The 18,315-nt window shown below is 45.1% G+C and overlaps 1 long non-coding RNA gene across 1 annotated transcript; it reads left to right on the forward strand.

Moving 5' to 3' along the window:
* The first annotated feature begins 4,280 nt into the window (after positions 1-4,280).
* On the forward strand, positions 4,281-18,176 carry LOC134495777 (uncharacterized). The gene is made up of 3 exons (XR_010067845.1): positions 4,281-4,404; positions 6,563-6,695; positions 18,032-18,176. It is a non-coding gene; the product is annotated as an uncharacterized LOC134495777 (long non-coding RNA).
* The last annotated feature ends 139 nt before the right edge of the window (positions 18,177-18,315 follow it).

Below are 18,315 nucleotides of genomic sequence, written 5' to 3' on the forward strand. Positions count from 1 at the left end.
ATGCCTCTAGAGTGCCTATCAGAGACCAACTATTTGAATTGGGCCCTGAAGATGGAGATGTATCTTCGCAGAGAGAATCTTTGGCTGCCAATTGGTGAGCAAACCCCCCAAAATCCCAGTGCTGAATGGCTGAGACAGGATGAGTGGGCTAGAGCCACCATTATCTTGGGAGTTGAGGACAATCAGCTAGTCCATGTGCAAGGCATGCAGTCTGCAAAGCAACTTTGGGACACTTTAAGAGACTTGTATGTAAAGGCAACAGCAGGGAGTAAAGTTACCCTGACAAAAAAGCTGTACAAAGCCTACCTTGCAGAAGGAGATAGCCTTCCTGAGCACCTGCATTATATTCAGCAGCTGTTTGTTGAGTTGCAGGAGAGAGGAATGGAATTTACACCTCTCACAAAATCATATATCATCCTGTCCTCACTAAATGAAATGTGGGACATGCTGATTTGTACCCTGGAGGCTATGCCTGAAACAGACCTCACCCCATCGTATGTTACACAGCGCTTACTCGCTGAATGGGAGAAGAGAGAGGAAATATCCCCCCCATCCCTTCTGGAAAGCTGCAATACCAGAAAACAAGGGAAAAGAAGGGAAAGGAAGCTGAGGCCACAGCGCTAGCCAGCCAGCGATGCTTCACCTGTGGTTCAGCTGGACATTTGCAAAAAGACTGTGCCTTGAGACCCAAGAGTAGAAAGACAGAGAAGAAGAACATAAGAGCAACACAGAAGAAGGCTCTTCAGACAAGCCAAATTGCACAGGTTGCTGAGAAGGGTAATTCTGATGTATGGGTGTTAGATTCTGGGGCCAATTGTCATTTATGTAATTGTAAAAGCTCTTTTGTGTCACTGTCTCAAACTGAAAGACAAAGTGTATCTTTGGCTGATGGGTCTGTGACCAAAATTATGGGACAAGGTGACTTGTATTTATCCTGCTTGGGAGAAACTGTAAAAGGTGTGTTGTATGTGCCAGATTTACAATCAAACCTTTTATCTGTGGCACAATTGGCTGCAACAGGGTATATCATAACATTTAAGAAAAATGGTTGTGAGATACGTAAAAATGGGAAATTGTGTGCTACTGGTATGTTAAAAGACTCCTTGTACATTGTGCAAAATGCAAGGAAGCCAAGCTGCAAGGCTGCAGTTGGGAACACGCCATATCATGACCAATGTGTACACCTGATGCACAGGAGATTTGGTCATGCTAATTTCAAGTATATAGCACAAATGCCACAGCTGTGTGCTGACCTAAAGATAAAACCCTGTGACAAATACTTAGACTGTGTAGTTTGCAAAGAATGCAAAACGCTAAAAGCTCCTGTGAGTAAGCACAGTGACAGAGTTATAACTGGACCTTTGGAAATTGTACACTCTGACATGATTGCTCCTTTTGCTCCAAGTCTTGGACAAGCAAGGTATGCAATGACCATCATTGATGATTTCTCAAGATACACATTTATCTACATCTTAAAACATAAAGATGAGGCATTTGAGAAATTTAAAAGTTTTGTGACATGGGCAAATGGAAAATTCCCTAGGCCTGTATCTGCACTCCAATGTGATAGAGGAGGAGAGTACCTTTCTCACAAATTCAGAAGGTTCCTAATGGAAAAGGGGATAGAACAAATTCTTTCTAACCCTTACACCCCTCAGCAAAATGGTGTTGCTGAAAGAAAGGGCAGAACCTTGCAAAATGCGATGGAATGCATGCTTAAAGATTCACATTTATCTTTTAAGTTTTGGGGAGAGGCCATATCTACTGCCTGTTATGTACAAAACAGATTGTATAACTCTGTGATTCAGGACACTCCATTCCATTTGTTTTATGGTGTGAAACCAAAGGTAAACCATCTTAGAGTGTTTGGTAGCACTGCTTGGGTTCATATTCCAAAACAACAGAGAAGGAAAGGAGGCCCCACAACAAAGAAAGCCATCTTTCCTGGCTATGAACAAAGCCAGAGGAGCTACAGGTTCATAATGGGAGAGAAATTAATAATTAGCAAAAGCGCTTCTTTTGCTGAACAAAACTGGGGGAGATTAAACTCTAGCTCTCCAGTTGATCTGACCACCACAAGAGAATAGCAAGGACTTGCTGATGGTGATCTTTTGCCTGATGAGGACATTAAACCAGAAAAGCAAACTGCAGATCTGTCTGATGAGACAGATGCTTCTCAGGAAAGTGATAGGAGTCAAAATTTAAGCCCTGTATTACCTCGTTGATCTCAGAGGAGTAATAAAGGCGTTCCTCCATCACGTTTTCAGACTGAAACAGTAAAGGCTTTTCACATATTCACAGAACCTGAGTCTTTAGAACAAGTGAATGCTTTACCACCTGAGATTGCACAAAATTGGCATCCTGCCATGCAACAGGAATTAGCTTCCTTGAAAGAAAATAAAACATGGAAACTGGTAAATCTACCTCCCAATGAACGCTGTCTGGGTTGTAGGTGGGTTTTCAAACTGAAAAGGGATGCTGATGGCAAAATCCAAAAATATAAAGCAAGGTTAGTTGCAAAAGGGTTCTCTCAAAGGAAAGATTTAGACTTTGACAAGACTTTTCAACCAGTTACTAACGGTGAATCAATTAGATTACTGTTAAAAGTTGCTGCACTGAAAGGAATGTCAGTTCACCACTATGACATTCAAACTGCATTTCTCTATGGTGATTTAGACCACAAATTATACATGCAGCGACCCCCTGGCTATGAAAAAGGTGAGAATCTAGTCTGTGAACTGCAGAAGTCAATCTATGGGTTAAAACAAGCCGCTAGATCCTGGAACCAAAAAGTAGATGAAAAACTGCAGAGTTTTGGTTTTGAAAAAGGAAAAGCAGATCCATGTGTATATACGAAGAAAGACAAACAAGGCTGTATGTATCTGTGCATTTATGTTGATGATTTGCTGCTGTTCACATCAACAGAAAAACAAAGGCTTGATTTTGAAGCCTGCATGAAAAGCCATTTCACATTAAAAAGCCTTGGAAATATAACAAATAACCTAGGTTTGGAAAAACACAGGGAGGAGGATGGTAGCTTTCTGTCAAACCAAAGGGGAGATAATGTTAAAATAAGGTGAATGGAAAGACATACACAGTTGTTAAAGAAAATTGGTTGGCATCTTAATCTGTAGTATAAAACAGGGGAGTGTTAATGTTTCCTACTACAGATTAAGGTTGCTATAGTAACTAATCATTTTGGCTGGGTGAAGAGGTTGAATTTAATTGTCTCCTTTTCACGTGTTGATGGTCGCATCGCCTGGGGGGAGGAAGCTGCCCGGACTTCTTGTTAGTTCCTGTTTCCTCTCTGTGCAGGCATGTAGAAAGTCAAGCTGCTCTCACTGAGAGCCAAAGACTTTTAAATATGTTTTGCTTTCGTTTTGCTTTCTGTAAATAAATTATTTTTATAGAAATGCCTGGTGTGTGTGACTTTTCTGATCTCTCCTGGGCCAAAGGCTTTCCCAGCAATCTGCCAACAAGAACCACTGAAATGGAGCAGAGCTTAACATAGCCGAGAAGCTATACACACAGAAAAAGAACATTATCTTAGATAGCTTAAATGAGCATGCCAGAGAAACACAGGTTATTGATCTTACACATTGAGCCCTCCCAAGCATAAAGAATCACACACTTAGACACAGTAGGTTTAAGAAGTAAAAAAGAACATCTTACTGACTTTATTGTTGCTTCTGTTACATCCATCTTGGAAAAGATGAGGTGGCTTGTTTCTTCTGTTCTTTCCAAATACTTAGTTTGCCCTAAACCCTCAGCCCTATTTGCTGCCAAGGGCTGCGTGGAAGAAAGGGGCAAGCACATGGCTTTATGCCCAAGCATGTGCTTAAGATGGAGGGAGCGCAGCAAAGCATGCTGCTTCCCCCTCAGTGGAAGAAGGAGGAAGAAGAGAGAGGAAGTGGGAGTGGGAGTGGGAACAAACAGCTTCCTCAGAAGCACAGTGAATTGCATCTTGGGATCAACTCAGTTATATGCTAATTCACATGCTAATGAGGCATGCTGGATTTGCTAGGACTTCCAACAGCACCCAAGCCAAAAAAGAAGAAAATCGTCTTCCATATAACGGCTGGCATCCTCACATCACCGCTCGGCAAATGCGACTCCGGCAAGGTTGGGATTAGCAGTGGGGGCAGCGTGTTTTATACCAGCACTGTTTTCTGCCAGTTCAGGGACCTGAAGAGCGTTTTACCTCAGCCACTCTTGGTCTCTGGAGAGAGAGAAAAACTACAGATCCTAAACTATATATTTTTTTCCTTTACATAGGCCGTCAAAGAGTATGAGGAGAAAAACAATTCATTACTCGTGTGGAAACCCCCTCAAACAAATAAACCACTATATTTTGGCTCTCGCTATTATGTACCCAACTCAGCAGAACTCACAGTGAATCCAAAGGTCAGACGATGAGTAATTTCAGTTTTGTAAAAACTGTTCTTTATACTCACTTCACTCCTAACCTTCCTCATCTTACAGAGAAGTGGCGCAGAGATGATGAGTAGGCTGATTGGATAGCCCATGATTAGACAGCACAACTTTTTCTCCCTCTTTTAAACACGGGCGAACCATTCCATGCATGGATCAAGTAATATCAGGGGGTACATGCCTGCAGTTTCACACAGGGAGTTCTGGTGCAGAAAACACCTACAGTAATGATCAGTGAGGCATCATATTGCCATGAAGCCATTGCAGAAGCTAAGGAAGCTGCGCCCCTCCTTAGCTGAAATGGAGCAGAGCTCCTTAGTGCTTGTATCTGGAAGCTGCTCTCAGTTTAAAGAAAGGGGAAGCGGGCAGGCTTTATGGCTGTGGTAAGAACTGCAGCATTTGTTTTGTTTTTTCAGTGTGACAGTTTAACATAGCGACGTCAAGACGATATGCCTTGCTTTGTGGTGTTCATGAATCTGATTTTATATTGACGCATTATGTAAGAGTTCAGTTATTGAGAGCCAAGGCGTGGTAACCGTTATCCAGATCTTGGACTGGGATTGAGGAAATCTAGGTTTTAATTCCCATCAGATCATGGTAGCTTTTTACTATCTCACCTTATCCCAACTTACAGGGTACTAGTGTGAGAATAAAATGAGGGAAGACCTCCACGTATGCTGCTTTTAGAGGAAAGGGGGGATGTCAGTATAATTGGAAATGAGACAGATCCCAAAGGGTACTGCAGCAAATGGGAAAAACTGCTGCAGGATTGACGTGGTTTGTATGGCCGCCCGTCCCGTCTAAGTGAGGGAGCATCTCTGCTCCACCAACCTGTCATTTGGCAACTTGCAGGTGACTAAGGCCTCTGTCCCAGGCACTCACTCATGCTTGCCCACTCATTTAGGAAGAGCAGCTGGGGGCATGTTTTCCTGCCAGCTGGTGGTGCTGGTGGATGGGAAGATGAAGCCAGAAACCCACCATTGCCGGCTTTTAAATTGTCCCACAATAATGCTGTCAGGAGAGGGCCACCTGACATCTCCTGAGACAGGTTAGAGCTCAGCTGCCAGGAGCACAAATGACGCTGGTATATATTTCTCCCAGTTTAGGGATTGGAGGAATGCATATTCACCTGGCCACGGGGAAGAGCCCGTCAAGAACATCTTGACACTGATAACCCAAACCTTACCCAATATTGACTGTCTGTCCTGAAAGGGGCACTGTACGGATGGCTCTCACGCAATTTTTATAACGTAGGCTAGACAATGGACATTCCTTCCTTGGTGATTTACAGGGTCTCCACAGTGCCATTCGGCTCTCACGGATGTGATACGTAACCTGTCCTCATTGCTGTTGTTTTGGCACAAGAATGGTTGGATGATTCTGGAAGGTGCTATTATATCTCAGTGGGAAATTACTAGCAAGGTGGAGAAGAATAAGGGCGAGTCTAGACTGAGAAGGAAACAGTGTAACTAAAAGTGTAGTGTGTGTATTCATTCCATTGTGCATGTTGCAGAATCAGATCTTTCTGGATGTGTAATTTGGTCCATTGTTTTCCAAAGCACAGACAAATATACTGCCCTTTATACAGGTAGTCCTCACTTAACAACCACAGTAGGGAATGGAAAATTGGTCTGGGAATTAAGCGCTGCAGTCGTTGAGTAACCACGTGACCGGACCCAATTTTACGACCATTTTTATGACAGTTGTTAAGCAAATCATGGGTCGTTAAGCAAATCACTGCAGTTGTTAAGCAAATCCAGCTTTCCCAATGACACAATTGGACGCTTTTTGCTGGAAACTGGCAAAAAAGGTTGCAAATTGCAATCACATCACCACAGGACACTGCAACTGGTCGTAAATGCAAGCCAGCTGCCAAGGGCCCGAACTGCAGTCATGTGACCACGGGGGTGGTGTGATGGTTTGCGACGGTCTTAAGTGCAAGTACAGGTCGTAAAGCACTTTTTCCAAGGCCGTTGTAACTTCAGACTGTCATTAAGAGAGGACTACCTGTAAATCTCTTCACTGAATCAAGAATATATCCCCTAAAGTTCATAACGCTTTTCAGTTCTGGTCCAATGGCTGGAGGCATCCTTCTTCTAACACAGTCTTGTATCTACTCACCTTTTACCAGGAACTGGAGTTTTCCTATAGGAGCCCAGGACAGCTGCAATCTTTTATGGAAATTTGCTTAAGAAAACACAGGAAAATAAATCTCAGCTTGAAAAATGAAGACAACACTGTTTGGGATGCTTGGCTGGACCAAGGTACACGCTACTAATAGTGTATGTTTATGGATATGCAATAAATAATGAGAATAATTTTAAAAATCATTTCATCAACTATTTATCCTTTACTAAAAGGAACAATCTTTTCTTCAAGGTAGATTCCTGGGCCCTTGGAAAGGCACATCTAGTGGTTAGTCCTAGATACTGGTTTCCCCTGTGGTGGTCTGGAGTTCCCTGCCCTTTCCATCAGTTGTTACAGCATTCTGGTTGGAATAATACCGGCCAAAGTTGGGTGGCTGGATATCTGGATTTTTCCCCTATGCCATGCCAAACTGTGAACTCTATAACCTGTACAGTTTGGCCGTTTGTTCTCGAAGGTGTTCGTGACGTGCTACACAAAACAGCCCAATTGATAAGAATGTGCACGCTGCCATCTTACATCACACATGGCTGTTTGACAAGGTTGGAATTTTATCTAAGGACAAGCAAGTCATGTGCAAAGCTGGAGCAGCAGATTGATTTCTAGTTGGTGCTAACCTGAAATTCGCACGCAGATTAGGAAGTTCTTATTTGTTATTGAGATACATATGAAAACTTTTTAGCTAAATTGTTGGGGTTGAAAAATTTTTATTAAATTCATCATGGGAGAAAACTCTGACAATTATTTCACCAGTATTGATGAACATTTTGTCATGTGGCTTTTACATGTATTTTAAGTTAAGGTTAAGGTATTTTTTAATCCGTTCAATCATGTCCGATTCTCGGAGACTGCCTGGACAAGTTCCTGCAGTTTTCTTGGCAAGGTTTTTCAGAAGTGGTTTGCCATTGCCTGCTTCCTCGGGCTGAGAGAGAATGACTGGCCCAAGGTCACCCAGCTGGCTTTGTGCCTAAGGCAGGACTAGAACTCTCGGTCTCCCAGTTTCTAGCCTGATGCCTTCACCACTACAGAAACTGGCTCTCTAAGGTTAAGTTAAGGTAATAAATATGAACCAAAGATACTTAGATTGTAGAGGTAGTCCTCGCTAAAAACACGATGTCATGTGACCATGAGGCTGCAGAAGTCCCTGGTTGCCGTTCTTAAGTGGATCACCACAGGTCGTTAAGGAAGGACCTCATGTGACTACGACTTCCAACTTCCTGCCAGCTTCCCGTTAACTTTGTTTGTGGGAAGCTGGTAGGGAAGGTCAGAAATCACCATCACTTGACCATAGGATGCTGCGATGGTCAGAAATGTGGGCTGGTGACCAAGCACCTGAATTGCAATTCTATGACCACAGGGGTTCCGCGATGGCCAGAACTTTGAGGACCAGTCTTAAGTCCCTCTTCTTCAATACTGTCATAACTTTGAATAGCTGCTGAATGAGTGGTCGTTCAGCAAGGACTACCTCTAGAATTTTTAAAGAAACTGAAAATACCTGATCATCTTCATGTGGCTCTTCCTTGCAACAAATGATTAAGAAATTTATTGTAATTTATTGCTCAGCATATACTTTTTTAAATAGTAATTTTATTAAAAATTACAATTACAAAGATAGAAAGTAATACAAACTAAAGAAAAATAAGAAAAATAGAAAGTGCAGAAAAGAAAAAATAGAAAAGAAAGGAAAGGAAAAATAAGAATATAGTCAAGTAAATGAAAAGAAGTATACAAAGAAATGGCTTTCCCCCTCATCACAAGTATGAACAATTTTAGTAACTTATCACCTTCTCTGAAAATACAACAAATGATCTCGTCTTCCCACATCCCACCTCTGATCTATAAACAAATCTCTAAAGCCTCATCCTTTCAGTGCTGATCAGCAAAAGTCCTTTAAGGTTAACAGAGATAACGACATATCTATTTTAACCTTGATCAAATAAATCAACTTTATATTCCTTTCTTTTACTTTTAACAATCTGGATCTTTAGTCCCTTCAAATCATGTCCTAGAACTTGCTTTCTTTTCATTTTTTCTTTGTCCCTTCTCACAAAATTCTTCAAAGCTTTAATAAGCCTCTTTTGTAAATCCAATATAGGAAATGATCCTGGTCTGGTTTGGTTTGTTATTTGTATATCCCTTTTAATTATTAAGACATCAGCCAGTTTCTCTTCTGTCTCCAGTGTTGCATCTTTTTCCATATCATTCTTGTAGCCTATCATTTTTAAATCCATTTTTAAGTCTCAATCATTTCAGGTAAAACTTGTTCCTCTTTCATAACATCTTTTAAACACAGTCTCTCTATAGAGGCAGACCCTCTTAAAATTAACTTCTGGGTCTATTGTTCAAAATATCTTTCAATATATCCTTCAATGTTAAAACATCTTGCTTCATTCTGTATTAGTAAGTCAAATTTAAGTGTTCTTCTCTTTTAATTGTAATCTGTAGTTCCTTCTGGTTCCCTCTAGTGTCCAACCTTCAAAGTCTCCTCCTATCATTTTTTTAAAGAATTGAAAACAAAAGCATTTCCCACATGAAGGATTCTTATAATTAATTCCAAAATCTTATATCAAATCCATCTGGATCCTTAGTCCATTTGTAACTTTCCAAAAGGAAAGTTCTAATCACTCTTTTGCTGTTTATTTAAAAAAAAAAAATTTAAGTCCTTAAACTTGTATTTAAAACTTCTTTTGCTAAGGATTTAAGGAAACTCAGTGTTTTCAGACTTGTCCATCCAAAGGTTCCTAATAGCTAAAACACAGTTAACAAGCCATTCCTGAAAGTAATTAGAAAAGGAAGTATATGAACCCAGTGTCCTTAAAGGCGCCAACCGTGGTTTGAGCAAGAAGGTTATTTGCTGGTCTCCCAGAGCTCTAAACCCACCAGAGACTGTTGTCTTGTGGTCTCCTCATGAGAAGCAACTGCACGGAGCACTTGTGAGCCATCTCAAATCTTCTCCTTGTCTGGAGAGGAATTACAAAGAGCCGGCTCTTCATTCCTCCACAGTCGTCGGTTCTGCTTTTAGCAGAGCCATCTTCAGTTTGCCATTTCTTCCCCAGAAGTCCGCTTAGAAGTTACTTTTTATACAATATGAGATGCGTGTTTATTGCCACCCAAGTCAAAGTCCACATAACCACAGGAACAAAGTAAGGTTAAGTCCATTGGTCAAATAAACAAACCATGGTATACTTCATTGGTCAAACAAACAAACCATGGTACACTAAAGCTTTGCCTGGCCAGGAAATTCATAGCATTCCGTAGAAATGTGGAATTCATGGAGATATATTCATACCTTAGAACAAAGTGGTCAATATCGACTCCCAAGAGTCGATGTGACTCTCCAAGGGGTCGATAAAAGTCTGGGGGTCAAAAGAGGGTAAGTAAATGTCTTGAGGTAAATAGGTGGTCAATAAATGATGGAATATCAGTTGGGGTCAATTAATCTTTTGGGGTCTCTATAGAGCTCCACGCCAGTCCCTAGTCTTAAAGGTGAGGTAGCTAGCAGCAAGACAGTATTACCCAGGGTTGGATGGTCAGCTGCCAGCAAGAACAGCCTTGAGTTGTCTATTATTATTATTATTATTATTATTATTATTATTATTTGTAGAACTGTTAGTTAAAGTAGTATTTATTAAATTATTTTCATATAATAAACATTTGGGGGTCAATGAACAATCTGAAATGTCTTGAAGGGGTTGATGAACTGAAGAGTTTGGGGACCCCTGCCTTTAGAATGTATCCTTTTAAAGAGGGGAGGGCAAGTTCATAGCAAGGTGTGATGCCCTCAATCCTTTAGCTGCTAAATCAACCCTCCTTACACAAGTCACTTCGGAATATACAGTATATAGATAAATATAGGGTATATATATATATAGGTGTACGTATGTATGTGAATGTATGTATATATATACCCTATATATCTCTATATATACCCTACATATATATAGGATACATATAGAGAAAAAATACAACAAACGCTTAATCCTGAATATACCCAATAAGAGTTACATGAATCTTGTGTCAGGATGTCATCCTGCCATGGCACCGAGAAGAGCCCCCCCACCAACTTACTGAGACCAGCAGGGCGACAGAAGACACTCGGGGGGACACTCTGAAGTAAAAACAGCCAGACATGTGAAATGCATGAAATGCATGATGTAATGATTGCCCCAGCCCAAATACTCAGACTCACAAGAGGCTGCTATATGAAATCTGATTTATTAAGGAACTAAAGGCAAATACAGAGAAAGCTGAGAATGAGCAAAAGCGCGCCAAATACAAACTTAAACCCTTGGTGCAAACGTATCCCGCCTCCCTCGTAACAGCCCCGCCCGTCACAGGTGCTAGCAATCGTCAGAGCTGCTAGCCTGGGAAAGTAACCTTGAACGCAGTAGATAATGCAAATACATTCCAGAGCAAAGCCAAAGATAAATACTCCCATCCTCCCGAGAAAGATGAAACACGCATCCAGCTAATGACATGCAAAACGTTACGATGTATCAAAGACATTGAAACGGCGAACATGACATACCGCCCCCCTAAAAATACCCCTAGGGACCCGGCTTAGTGGGATAAGCAGAGTGGAAACGGGCAACTAGGACAGGGGAAGCCACATCTGGTGCAGCGACCCACTCTGGATGAGGGAAATGTTTCCAACGAACTAAGTATTGCAGAGTATTGCGAAGGCGTCTAGAGTCCAAAATTTCTTTAACTTCAAAGTGTTGCTGACCGTCAATCATGATGGGGGTTGGAGGTGGAGGTTGGCGATGCCAGCGGTCAGAACGAATAGTCGGTTTGAGCAAACTGCAATGAAAAACAGGGTGTAAGCGTTTGAGGTTATGAGGCAAGTCAAGTTTAAAAGTCACAGGGTTAATTTGAGCGGTAATTGGGAAAGGACCCACAAATTTAGGAGCCAGTTTCTTGGAAGGTTGTGAGGACTTTATGAACTTAGTGGAAAGGTAAACCGAGTCCCCTACTTGAAATGCCGGCTGAAGGGCACGCTTCCGATCAGCATACTGTTTATAATCCAATTGTGCATCAGCTAGTGCCTTTTGAATCATCGGCCAGGAGTCTGCCAGTTGCGTTGCCCAATCACCCGGAGTGGCCAATCGGCCTGGAGGTTGCGGTAGATCCGGGATAGGTACAAAGTCTTTGCCTTGGGCCACACGAAATGGGGTTTGGCCGGTGCTTTGATGAACCGCATTGTTGTAAGCCACTTCAGCAAAAGGGAGGAGGTCTACCCAGTTGTCCTGCTGGTAATTCACAAAGGCTCGAAGGTACTGCTCCAGAGTAGAATTTAAAGCCTCTGTGGCCCCGTCCGTCTGGGGATGCCACGCCGTGGACAGGGCTTGCTTCGTTCCTAACAATTTGAGGAACGCCCGCCAAAATTGTGAGGTAAATTGTGTGCCCCTGTCCGAAATCAAGCGGGAGGGACATCCGTGTAGCCTGTACACGTGTACCAGAAATAGGCGGGCCAATTGACGTGCCGACGGAATGGACACGCAAGGGATGAAGTGGGCTTGTTTTGAGAAATAGTCTTTGACCACCCAAATGACAGTTTTGCGTTGACTGGGTGGTAATTCAACAATAAAGTCCATGGAAATCTCATCCCAGGGGCAAGAAGGGGCAGCCACCGGCTGCAGCAGCCCCTGAGGCTTCCCCACCTTGCGCTTAGACATCGCACAAACAGTGCAGGAGGCAATATAGTCTTTGACATCTTTGCGTAATGTGGGCCACCAGAACTGCCTCCGAACAAGGTGCAAGGTTTTAACAAACCCGAAGTGACCCGCCAGTTTGTCATCGTGTGAACGTAGTAACACCTCTTTTCTTAGGCTTTCAGGGACATAGAGGCGGTTAGATTTCCAAGCGAAGCCTTGGTCAAAAGTAACATTGTCTTTATTTGCAAGCAACCAAGTATCAGTTTTCAGCTCTTTTAGAAACTTTTGTTGCAACTGGGAAGGAATTGACAAAGCGCTCGGCTGGGCGGCGTCTGCAGCGGGTGGCTGCTGCGCGCGCGTTTGGCTACGCGTCACAGCCTGCATACCTAATTGGGGCGCCGTCCACAGGGTGCTAACCACTTCTGGCGCTGCCCCAGAGTCCTGAGGTTGCCTTGACAATGCATCAGCCAGGAAATTCTTTTTCCCCGGAATAAACTTCAATTGAAAATTGAACCGATTAAAAAATTGAGCCCAACGGACTTGTTTTGGGCTCAGTTTTCAAGGGGTGCTAAGAGCCTCCAAGTTTTTATGGTCGGTCCACACCTCAAAGGGATGATTCGCCCCCTCTAACAGATGCCGCCAAGCTTCTAACGCGGCTTTTACTGCGAATGCCTCTTTCTCCCATACATGGCAACGTCGCTCAGTCTCGGAGAACTTGCGGGACAGGTAGGCACATGGCTTGAGGCACCCTGTCCCGTCTTGTTGCATCAACAATGCCCCAATGGAATAATCGGAGGCATCAGCCTGAACCACAAAAGGTTTTGAGGGATCAGGATGTTGCAAAATGGGCTCTTTGATAAAAGCTGCCTTAAGCCGCTCAAACGCCGTTTGACAAGCAGGCGTCCAGCACAACAGCGCCCCTGGATTCTTTACTCTCCGAGTATCTCCCAAACCCTTGGTTCGGAGCAAGTCGGTTAGTGGCAAGGCAATTTCAGCGAATCCCCTTATGAATAATCTGTAGTAGTTACTGAACCCCAGGAAACTTTGAACTTTGAAGAATCTTTGGCTTGGGCAATTGGGTGTTGGGCACCAGTTCAATGGCACAGTCCGTTTTTCGATGAGGGGGCAATTGGTCGGCCTCCTTTTTGCCAAACACATCAGCAAACATCCGGTACTCCGGCGGCAAGCCTTCCAGAGGACGGGCCGGGAGATGCGGAGTCGCAACTGCCGCAACCCCCACCATCTCCTCTGGGGTACCCTTCCCCTCTGTCGCTTGGTAAAACCCATCCCTAAACGTGATAGTCCGGTAAACCCAGTTTATTTGGGGATTTTGCTGAACCAACCAGGGCACCACCAACACCACCAAGGGACCCCCTACTGGAGCCACGACAAAAGACAAACCTTCCCGATGGCTGCCCAGCTGCAAGGCTACCCGCCCTGTGAAATGGGTGACCGGTTTGCCCCCTGCCATGGACCCATCCAGCTGTGTAAAGGCGATGGGTCACTGTAAAGGGAAAGTAGGTAGCTCCAGAACCGCTACCACATCGGGGTGCATTAAACACCGGGAACACCCCGAATCAATCATAGCCCATACTTCTACAGTCTTGGATCGGGAGCCCAACTTCAACTTCACCGTGAGAATGCAGTAACTGCCACTCACTGATGAAGGCTCGCGCCCTTCTTCCACCACCTGCCCTGCGGCACCCTTTAAAGCAGGTGGCTGGCGTTTCCCGCCGGCTGCAGTAGGGGGTCCCTTGGTGGTGTTGGGGGTGAAATGTGAAATGTGAAATATATGTATCTATATATACTCTATACTTTCACTAAGTCAGGTGCTTCCACATGACTGTCAGGCTCGCTTTGCATACCTGCCATGAAATTACTGCTACACGCATCAGCCAAGGCAAAAGCAAACCTGTGTCAGCTTTCAGCAGCTTTGCAGACAGAGAGAATTGTTAATCACATTCCTTCACGAGCCGTTGGAGCCAAGGACGGGCTGATAAGACACCTGGACTCTAATTAAGTCTAAGGAACTGGGAGGGGGAGATCAGGAGTGAGAAAGAGATTGTAAGACAGGGAGAAGAGACATGTTAGAGGGAATGAATTAATTTGAATGCTTTGGTGCCAAAACGTTATTCAGAGCTTTGCAACCATCCTGTGTAATCAGATTTTAATAAATGAATTCTTTAAGCTTCCTAATGGACTGTCTGGAGAATTTCTAAATTTAAGATCCTGGTACCGGGGCCGTCATAATGACGGCTGTCTGCCCACTCACTCTGAGATTTGGGGAAATGTTTCCACTGGACTAAATAGTGTAACCTCCCTCACTGTCCTCTGGAGTCCAGGATCTCTTGCACTTCAAAGTGCTGCTCTCTGTTAACCAATATTGTGGTTGGTGGGGATTGTTCTGGGTGCCGGCGCTCTGAGTCCTTAACTGGTTTTAGTAAACTGCAGTGGAAAATGGGGTGAATTCTTCTCAACTTTTTTGGTAACTGCAACTGCACTGTCACATCATTGATTATTTTGGTGATAGGAAATGGCCTCATGTATTTCAGACCCAGCTTCTACCCTTAGGGTGGGCTTTGACTTCTGACTCCTAATGGCGGCTGCAGTCCATGGCTGTCAGGTGGGGATGATTGTGTCGACCACCTCCTCTCTCTGGCTGTTGTTAAATCTCTGTATCGCAGGGGGATGAGGTTGCTTTCCTCTCCTGTTACTCCCCACCACCACCACTTTGGGAACGTCGCCTATTAGTTCAGGCGCTATCTTCCACATTTTAGGGGGTAACCCCTCATAAGTTTCATCCTTAAAGGTTAACTTCCCAGTCACCCAGTCCACCTGGGGGGTTGGGCTCGCCACGCTAGCCCCGGTACCACAGGTTGATCAGAGGTAGGGGCCACTATAAACCTTAAAGTCTCCACCTGGCTCCCTACTTGCATCTGAACCACTTTGGTGCAATACTCCACAGGGCCCCCTCTCATCTCCGTCCCATCGAGTTGAATGAAACTGATAGGCTCCTTTAGTTTTCTCACTTTCAGTCTTGGTCTGGTTACTAGGGTGGGATGCTTGAGGCGTCTGGTGCACCCCAAATCCAGCAGGCCTGCGAGACGTACATTGCCACCACCTCCCGATGTATCAGTCTGCACCCTCACAAACATCGCTGGGCAGTTTGCACTCACCATTGGACCTTCGCGCCCACCTGGCTTAGCCTGTTCTTTGGCGCTGCTCAGAACAGGCTCCCATCATTTCCCACCAGCTGGATTTTTTCCTCAGTTGAATCTCACCCTCCCAATGAGAGTTCGTGGATCTTTCCTTCTGTCCCCGTGGCCGTGGTTCCCTTGGTTCTTACACCCGGGGTCTTAGTGCCACTCTCCCCCATCCTGCCCTTCGTCGGGGTCACTGGTTGTGGGCAGCTGGCGATGCAATGGCCTTCTTTGCCACATTTAAAACACAGCCCTCTCTTGGCCCGTTGCTTTTTCTCCTCTTCCCGGGACTTATGCTCCACCTACTTCTCCGGTGCAGGGGCCGATGGTGCTGGTCACTTCCCCACCACTTGGGCTCGCTGCTGTCTCTTGATGTGACTTCGCATATCTTCTGCTTCACTGGCCAGACAAATCCATCCTCTCAGGGTTCTGGGGTCCCCCCTTGCTAAAGAACACTTGAGGATCACCAGGTGCAGCCCCCCTTGGAAGTATTCTAGTTTCAGCGATTCTGGCCAATCGGCCAGCTTCCCAGCCAGCCTTCTAACCTCCATAGCATCTTCTGAGACAGACCTGCTCCCCTGCTTAATGTATTGCAGACTCATCTTGGCCCTCATCTCGGAAAGGGGATCTTCGAATCTATCCCTCAGAGCACTCATGAAGTTCTCAAAATCCTCCAGCTCCAGAGACACTACATCATGCATTCCCACCCATCATTCTGTGGTCTTGCCTTCAAGAGGGGTTGAGATGTACCACACCTTGGAGTCTTCGGTGGGGAAAGACCCCCCCATTTCTCCATGACCCCCCTCACATGGGTTAGGAAGCAGGCCAGGCTTTTGAACTTCACCCTCAAGTCTCTTTCCCGGAAGGCTCGTGTGCTCATCTCACTGCTCCGGCTGAGGTTCGGTGGTGAGGGGGGCAAACGGCCCCCAGCTGGGCCACCCTGCATCCTCCCTCCAGTCTGGATTCGTCGCTCTCCCCCTCTGAGGATGACTGGCCTCTTGCCATCCCCAGGCTGGCTGCCATCCCCAGGGTTAGTGTCCGAAGAAGCTGTTCAACCACTTCCTGCAGGTTGGATACACTCTCCCACGGAACGCATCTCCTGTTTCATCTCCTCTATCTGCTGAGTCCTCGCGTGTAGCCGTCCACCGGTCTGGGCCCTTCTCTGCGCTCCCTCTTGCTTGGCTCCCTTCGCTGCCCTGGACCAAGGTGTGCTCTCGAGGTTGGTGGCGCTCTCAGCTTGACTCCCCACTCTTTTGGCCACTTCCCGTCCTCTCGCCTGGCTGAGCTTGTTGGGAATCTGAGGTCCCTCTCCTCCCCTTGGCCCGGTTTGGCGAGATGCCCTCTGGCGTGGAGTACTTTCGTGTGTTCCGGCCAGGGCGCTCTCCTCCTTCGTCTCCCGTGTCTTCCCCCCTGACACCAGATGGGCTCCTTCGGGTTCTGGGTTTGCCATCTGAGGACCTTCCTCGGTAAGCTCGGAGTTTTTGGGTAAGGTTGTCATGGTGCACTCGAATCTTTCTGTGATGCCCTCAATCCTTTAGCTGCTAAGTCAACACTCCTTGCACAAGTCGCTTAGGAGTATGAAAGAACGTGTCCTGCTCCTTGATCAAATGTTCACAGAACAGCCAATCGAACTCGCATCCCTCTCTCTAACAACAAGTGTCTCTTCCTGGGTCAGCCGGATGGGAGGGGCACCCGCTTGGAGTCTGATTTCACTTTGTTTGGACTATCTCTGCTTCCCAAGGTCATCCCCAAAGAAACCACTGCAGGCAGCTGGCTGGCATGGGAAGGCGGGGTGCATACCTGAGAGTGGCAGTGGAGGGAATTTGGCTTCTGTTTTACTTTTAAACTAGAAATGCACAGGTATTCTCATTCACAACCTTTTCCCTGTACCGAATGCATGCACCATTAAATTAGATTTCTAAGCTGAAGCTTCAGAATCGGGATTAATGGGTCGCTGAGTGTTTATTAGCACTAGTGATCCATTGCATGTGAAAGATTGGAGAGAAGAAAGCCCATGCGCCCACCAGTTGAGATCATCAGGCTTTCCCCCATCCCCAGCAGCGCTCTGTGCTTTGCCACCTCCTCCACCTCCTCTCTTTCCCAGGTTGAATAATGCCCTTTGATCTGTCCGAGGTGCTGAACTGCTCAGCGCCCTTCTTTGATTACATAGCCTGCAGGTTTGCAAATCCACGAACGCCCTGCCGCCAGCATTTCACACGTCTGGCCTTTTTTACTTCAGAGTGTCCTCCACGGCCCTGCCAGTCTCAGGAAGCTGGCAGGGGAGCTCTTCTCGGCGCCATGGCAGGATGACATCCTGACACAAGGTTCGTGTAACTCTTATTGGGTATATTCAGGATTAAGCATTTGTTGTATTTTTTTTCTCTCAATCACCAGATACTCATTTGTTCCTAGGAAATAATACGCAGTCTATGTCACACAGAGGGTGCACTCAGGGAAACCCATGGTACTAAATTGGTTGGGACAATCACCTCTGGGACCAAAGCTTCGATTTATATATTACCTTTCCTTGAAAGGGGAAAATGCCATATTCAACAGAAAAGTGTTGGTTCCTGTTTTCATTTTTCTTTCCTTTTGTTTTAGAGGACTTACAGGTTCCGACAAGTCAAAGAACAGAGGATGCAGCCAGAGAACAAAGGATTCAGCAGGTATCTTCTGCTTCTGGCATGCAACATCCAGAAAAAGGTACTGTGATTAGTGTCTTCCCGCTGTGTACAAATCTGCCACACTATGAAAACTGGGGATATAAGACAGTATTAGGATCACAGCATGGTAGTGTTAACCTCCATCCTCCTGCACCATCATTTCAAAACTGCCCATGAAAAGCTGCTATTTATCACCCAAAGCACAAAGCGGAGTCGACGATT

This window comes from Candoia aspera, chromosome 4 (assembly GCF_035149785.1).
Source record: "Candoia aspera isolate rCanAsp1 chromosome 4, rCanAsp1.hap2, whole genome shotgun sequence".
Lineage (NCBI taxonomy): Eukaryota > Metazoa > Chordata > Lepidosauria > Squamata > Boidae > Candoia > Candoia aspera.